The 7,473-nt window shown below is 42.5% G+C and overlaps 1 non-coding gene and 1 pseudogene across 1 annotated transcript; one reads left to right on the top strand and one right to left on the bottom strand.

Annotated features, from left to right (window-relative positions):
* LOC114630053 overlaps positions 1-7,145 on the top strand; it is a 60,130-nt pseudogene extending 52,985 nt beyond the window's left edge.
* On the bottom strand, positions 245-369 carry LOC114630066. Its single transcript, XR_003712765.1, has one exon. It is a non-coding gene; the product is annotated as a small nucleolar RNA SNORA40 (small nucleolar RNA).
* Positions 7,146-7,473: the final 328 nt, after the last annotated feature.

The following is a 7,473-nucleotide window of genomic DNA, read 5'->3' as shown; positions in this document are numbered from 1 at the left end:
TTCTATTCTATTCTATTCTATTCTATTCTATTCTATTCTATTCTATTTCTATTTCTATTTCTATTCTAGAGACAGAGTCTCCTGTAGCCAAGGATTACCTTGAACTCCTGACCTTACTGCCTCAAGCTCTCCGGGGCTGAGGTTGCAGGTGTGCACCACAACGCTCTGTGGTACTGAGGCACTTGAAGCCAGGGCCTTGAACATACTAGGCAAGCACTCTACCAATTGAGTTGTACCCCCAGTCTATGTCACTTTTTATTTGTATCAAGACATACTGAACAAGAAGTTTTGAGATACAAAAGGGAATTTAGTTTTTGTACCTACTTTTAATCTTTGTTCACAAGTTAAACAAAAACACACACAAGCACATTAAACACATGGATTCTGAAGGACCACTAAGTGAAAGTCATTATTTTAGTACCAGAGACACCAAAATTAAACTACTATTCTATCTGGAGAAATAAACAGACATATATGGATAATATAAAACCACCATATAGATTTAAACAGATCCCTACAAAGTGAGTCTACCTCATGGGAGTAGGTGTTTTAAACCCAGAGACCATAGTTTGTAAAAGCATGAAGGCCTGAAATGCAACATAAATCCCTAATGTGGCCAGGAATCACTGGAATTTACAGCAGAGATTAAGCCTAACTTCTGCTTGGCAGTTAGCTGCTGGTCTCAGCTGCTTCTCACATTCTCCGTTTAGCTCCATCTTGCTTCAGCTGCCGGGTCATAGAGCTCTCTCTTTCCTTAGTGTCTGTGGCCATGGAGTAGGTAATTTCTCACCTGCTTGACCTGCATGACCCTGTTCCTGAGGGGAATACAGTTGGTGTCTATATGTGTATGTCACTTCCCCAAATTCGTCTGTTTATTCCATAAGGCTCTGTTCAATCACTCCCTCTGTTCATCGAGGTCTATTCCTAAAGCTCACGGCTGTCTTCAAGTTAAATCTATTCTTGAAGAGTGGGCCATGACTTGTGATGCTTCAGGTCCCAAAAGTAATCCTGAGAAGGGTTTGGAGAGAGGCTGATTGACAGAGATTTAATACGACTCTTGGAGGGCTGGAGAGCTGGTTTGGTAGTTCAGAGCGTTGGTTGCTCTGCAGAGGACCTTGGTTTGGTTCCCAGCACCCAGTGGAAGCTCACGAGCCATCTCTAACTCTGCAGTCCTCTTCTGACCTACTTGGGTACCCTGCACATACATGATGCATATACATACATGGAGGCAAACACTTATACATATGAAGTGAAATATATTTTTAAAAATTAATAACAAATTCTTTGAAGAGAATAGTTCTTCAGATGTATAAATTCTGGTGTCCTTAAGAATAAAGAACCTGCAGTGCTGTGTATCTATGGTTACATGTGCCTGGGTGGCTGAGGTAGGAGACTCACTTGAGGTGCTTGGTGCCTCGATTCTCTACACTCACTGAAGGTCAGGACCGAGTGCTCAGCAGTGAGAGGACGTCTGTGAAGAGGCTCGTACTGTAGCCTGGGCTACACAGAGAGAGACCCCTTCTTTAAAAACAAAGTCACATGGTTAACTTTTTGGGTGTGATAATGACTTTTTGGTTATGATTTTTAAAAAGTAGTTCTTTGAAGAGCTATGTACTATAATACTAATAAGGATAAAATAATGAGGCCTCTCTTTTAAAGTCATCCAGTGAGAGGAGAGAGCAGCTGGGGGTGTGGATGAGACAGTGTTACTTGCATGCTTACAAGGGAGTTCAGTCTCCCAGGGTATTTTTGCATATGTTTGAAATGTTCAACCACAAAAAGAGAAACAAGTTTGCATTATAGTTACACCTTAGTTTGTACTTGATTCTGGAAAGAGAATCATTGTTTTCATGAACATAAATACAGACTACATTAAGAGTATTCCTTTCATATTTGAGATTATAATAACATCATTTCTGCCTTCCATTTTCTCCCTTAATATCCTCTTATATGCCTCTTCCTGCTCTCTTTCAAATTCATGCTTTGTTTTTTCAAGGCTGAGGAGCCTTGGAATAGGGTTCTGGGGCATGTTTTGTACTGATAGCCAGCCTTGGAGAAGTTTGGCTGTGAGTGGCCTGGCCAGGGACAGTGGGTGCCCATTGTTCCCACCCATCTCTGTTAAAACTGTATTTGTTGAGGTAACTATTGACTTCATGACGGTTTCTTACGCAAAAAGAAATCTTACATTTGGGGGTAAAGATTTAGAAATATTAAATATCAGGATCTCTATCAATTCTAGAATAAAGGAAACTGGCAGTGTCCATGCTGACTCCGTTTGCCAGGACACTGTTGTGATGGTGTACATTTACAATCACATTGGCCATCCTAGCACTTGAAAAGTTTGAGGCAGAAAAGCCTGGGCAGCCAGAGTGGACTTTACACTGAGGCCTCGACTCAAACAAAACAAAACAAGATCTGCAACAAACTAATAAGCTCTTTTAAAACCCGGACCTGTGAGTGAGCTTGTTACTCTCATCCTCCCTGCATTCTCTTGCTTGCACTAATAGGAAACCCATTCGACAAGTCATGCAGCCTTGGGGCAGCACTCCAGACTCCTCTGGTATACTTAGACATGTAAAAGCCAAGAGGTGGGATCTGTTCGTTTGTTTTTTGTTTGTTTTCGTTTTTTTAGACAAGATTTCTCTGAGTAGACCTGACTGTCCTGGAGCTCCCTCCTGCCTCTGCCTCCCCAGTGCTGGGATTAAAGGCTTGTGCCACGATTGCCCAGCCAAGAAATGTTTCAAGGGCATGGGACTCTGGACATTCAATTTTTTGCTGTAGTATTTTCTTTCACTCCCTACCCCCAACTGTCTTAAACTTTAAGAAAGGCCTTCCTAACACTAATCTGACCACATTGTTCCCTGGGCAGAGAGGTATATGGAATCCACTGGGATAGTGAGATACACAATACTTTGGCTGAAAATCACCCTGAGCAAGTAATGTCTGAACAGCAGATACTTTTGTGATCAGATGGTTTTCTAGTTTGCTTGTATAAAACTGCAGGAAATTCTAAAGCATATTGTAAACTGATACATCACATTTTGTTTATTTATTTCAGACAGAGTCTCCTGGAGGATTCTTGCCCTTGAGCTCGTATCTAGCTGGTGGTGACTTTGAGCTTCTGTTCTTGCTTCCTCTACTTCCTGACAGCCACCTGGTCTAACTCATAGATCTCTAGAAAAAAAATTCACACTGTTTGTCCCAGGATTTTTGGCATCGTTTTGACAGTACCAAAGATTGGGGGCTGCTTCTATTTCTTTCTACTTTTGTAGCAGATTCCCCCCTCATTATTCATGTAAATAATTAAGCAGAAAAAGACAGAGGTTTAAGACTGAGGTTGAATTGTGTCTCAATTTAGGAATGAAATTATCTACAGATACTTGGGCTAATTTCATTCAAATCACAAGTCCCTATCCAGGTCATTTATAGAGATATTTCTGTTTAGTAAGTCCTTACCAAAATAAAAATTATTCATATTATTTTATCAGTAGCACACTAATAATAACCAAAGTAACTGAATCTAGAATTGTGTGTCTATGTGCACTTGAATGTGCTCATATGTGTGTCTGATTGTGTATATATGTGTGTGTTTTTTGTGTGTTACTGACTCTGGAATTCACCAGAACTCTATATGGAGACCAGGCTGGCCTCAAGCTCACAGAGATCCAACTGCCTCTGCCTCCCAAGTCCCAAGTGCTGAGATTAGGGTGTACACATTTTATATGGTTGCTCCACAGCCATGGAAATGAAGAGGCAGAGCCCCAAAGCTACTAGGAAAGAAGAGTTAGTTCTCCCTGATTCCTTTCTCTAAGGCTTTAAGTCCTGTCAAACTGAGTTTCCTAGTGTTTTCTGTCAGTAGACTCTGGCTCAATCTGGTTCTGAACATTTCCTTCCTTTCCTTTCCCTGATATTCATCTGACGTTCTGCTAAATGCTGAATTACGATATGGCAAGGCTGGGTTCGTGCCCAGCGAACCTAGACTTCTCTCCCGTGTGCTCTGCTCTGCTCCCAGGCATCTGAACCGACAATTTTTGCAGTTAGAAATGTGAATGTGACAGGCAAGTCTGAGATGGAAGCAGTGAGCAGAGACCTGATTTCCTTCTTTTCTTTCTTTCTTCTTTCTTTCTTTCTTTCTTCCTTCCTTTCTTTCTTTCTTTGTCTCTTTTTTTATTTAATGGCAAGTTTGCAGAGCCCCAGGACCTGCTGCCTGCTGGTGTGTTTCAGGGACACCCATTTTGCTGGCATGGATCTGACATGGCAGAATTTGAACCAGGTCTTTCCTTAGGCCCCACTTTTCTTATTCCATTTTCTGACCACAGCACAGGTCACAGTTAGCTTGGTAAGTACTCGTGGCAATCATTTTGAAGGTTTTTTTTCAGCCTTTCTAATCGCTTTGTAGGCATCTAATTGTACAAATGCTCCTTGACTTGTCCTTAGGGTCCATCCCAATAAACCAATACAAGGCTGAAAATATCATTAAGACAGAATACATTTAATACACCTTACCCTTCTGAATGTTACAGTCACGTAACAGTGGCTCCAGGTGCCTGCTGTTTATCTTTGTGATCACCTGGTTGATGGAGGACTGTGCTTTTCTGTCTAGCACAACATGGAGAGGGGGTATCATGGCACTCCACATATTGCTTTTAGCCAAGAAAATATCAAACTCCCTAAACCGAAGTAATATTTACAATTGACCACTGATGCTTTTATATCATTGTAAAGTTGAAGAAAAAGACAATACCTGTAAACCATCACAAGTTGAAAGATCCCCAAGTCAGGGATATCGGAATGAAATCTCTTGGGTTTGCAGTAGCTAGAATGGGTTCTTTCACTGGCAAGCACATTCTGGCTGATAGCATTCATCCCTCGGAGCTCCTCTCTAGCACCTGTATTGTCCCTTGGGTCTTTTTATAATCTAATGGTGCTGGGAGCCAAAAGATCTATGCTAGCCCTGGGAGGCCAAGTTGTTACTTGAGTGGTTATCCTTTTTCAGAGCTAGCCCCTTGCAGGACTTTTTTTGGTTAGTTTTCCTTTTGGTGGAAAGAGTCTTTCCTGGCCTTTCTGGCAAAAGCTCTTCATGAACAGATCCAACCGTGACTTCAGTGTATTGACCCTTCGTATAACGGCTACCCTGTTTCTGCCTCTCACTGTGTTTAACTCAACAGTGTGGGATGCCTTTGCTTCTATCTCAGATTCTATTATGCTCTTCAGGTGTCTTACTCGGTTGTTCCTTCACAGTGGGATTGTCTGAGTCATTTCTTTAGCACACTGATCTTTTTTACGTGGCTTGAAAAGCCCTCTGGAGATCTCTTTTAAAGTGCTAATCCTTCAACCAAGCCTTGATTTAAAATGCTGATGTTTGGGAAAACTTCATCATTTTAAACAATCGCTGTAAGGCGTTCTGACTCACAAGGACCTTGGACTACACTTGATGTCAGAGCTTTGTCTATGTTATTAGGTAGGGCAAGAGTAGATTCCAGCTCCTTTCCTCTTCCCTATAGTGTGGGGATGGGAAAAGAGAGAGGTTGGAGATGGGCTGGACGCTTGGATGACTATGATTATTGTTGTAGCTCTGGTTCACACAGAGAGACAAGAAGGGAAACCAGTTTGTGGAGGAAGGTAATGAGCTCCATCTGAGGCTGGGTTTGACATCCAAGTGAAGATGTGTTGGCAGCTAGTAAAATGTGCTTGATGATCCAGGTCTGGAGGTTGGCTAGTGGCACAGATTTTCTGTCAAGGCTCCAGAGAGTCATTGCTGTACCTAATTATTCTTTAATGTGGTTCACTCATAATTGTTTTGAAGATCAAATAAGCCTACTAGTGTTGTTCTCAAGCTGGTACAGAATCAAGTGCATTTTGTATTTGCGCTGGGTTGTCCAAGGGGAAAAGTGAGGAGGTTTGTGCTGAGAAAATCCTCATTATGGGTTGCCTAAGAGATGGTGAAGGCTCTGCTCCTTAGACCATACTGTCTATTTCCCATGATTCTTCTTCCTGTTTGCCCCAACCACGGAGAAGTGTATCATGGTTGTATAAGCTGTGGATTAAGGAAATAATGTAGAATAGAAGGAATAAAGGCACAAAGAACTATTTATTTTCATTATTTGTTTCAGCTACCCACAAACCAGGATAGGTTAAAAAATAACGTGTCTTTATCCTCAGCAAACTTAATCTGTCCTGTAAGAAAAGGAGCGGTCAGGTGCTTTGGTCAAACCAAAGAGTCATAATCTCCAGCCTCTGTCCAGAAGCCATTCAGCAGGTCCACAGCCTGGACAGTCACCGAGAGAAGAAGCAGTGTGCTATGGTGAGAGATGCTACACATCCGTATGAAGGTGTCCTTGACCATCGAGATAGCAAACATCAAAAGGCAGTATATGAGTTGTCCCAAGGCAAACAGGGCTTAATCAAGGTCTCTCAATATTACTAGAAAGGCCTCCCATGACCCATGTTAAAGTCGTCTGCATCTCAGAAGAAGAATTCAGATATTTTGCTTATTTGGATGCTTACATAACTCTGCATAGCATGAAGATCTGTTGGCAAGACCGGAATCAACCAATCTGACTGGACAGTAGATCAGATTGGTCACATTCTCGTGGACTGGTTACTGGGCCTGAATGATTTGTCTACAAAGGCTACACCAGCAGGTGGCCCACACTCTTCTGCATCAGAAGAAACAGGACCCAAGAGTCCAAGACTTTCTTCAGCATGTATGGACTCTTCCTTCATTTGAAAACTAGATTTTTGGAGTTTTCAAGATATCACTCAAGGTAGCATGGTCAAATTCCTTTTACTGTAAAAGGACAGCATTAGACAAACTCTAAAAGGCCACCTTGATCAGTTTCGGGATGAAGCAGTGTTGATACAAGAAGTTCTTCTGCTATCAACATGAAGAAAGGTGAATCTAAGTGTCAGTATTACATTGATAAGCCAGAGTACCTGGTGGAGAAGCAGGACCCCAGCATCAAAGCAAGCCAGGTTCTCTGTGCCACAGGGAGTGAAAAAAATAAAGTGACCACAAACTGTACATTTTCCTGTTTTAAGACATCTTGGTTTTGACTCAGCCCATTACAAGAAAAGGGTGTCTCTCCTACTGGCTTTGCCCGCAGCCTATTTCAGTGAAGGAGCTAGTGCTGGAAGACCTGTAACATAGGGATGTGTGATCGGGTACTTCTGAGGGAGAAAACTCAGACAAAACTAAAAATGGGAGTATCACAGGACTTCTCCTTATCAGCTGTAGTACGTTCATTTGGGTTTCTGCCTTCTCGCTTGACGCCCTCTTCTGTTGTTGTTGTTGGTGATGGTGGTGGTGGGTGATGGTGGTGGTGGGTGATGGTGGTGGTGGGTGATGGTGGTGGTGGGTGATGGTGGTGGTGGGTGATGGTGGTGGTGGGTGATGGTGGTGGTGGGTGATGGTGGTGGTGGGTGATGGTGGTGGTGGGTGATGGTGGTGGTGGGTGATGGTGGTGGTGGGTG

This window comes from Grammomys surdaster, unplaced genomic scaffold, assembly GCF_004785775.1.
Source record: "Grammomys surdaster isolate TR1022 unplaced genomic scaffold, NIH_TR_1.0 325, whole genome shotgun sequence".
Taxonomy (NCBI): domain Eukaryota; kingdom Metazoa; phylum Chordata; class Mammalia; order Rodentia; family Muridae; genus Grammomys; species Grammomys surdaster.
The sequence above is the reverse complement of the archived record's forward strand: the minus strand, read 5'-3'. Positions and strand labels throughout refer to the sequence as shown.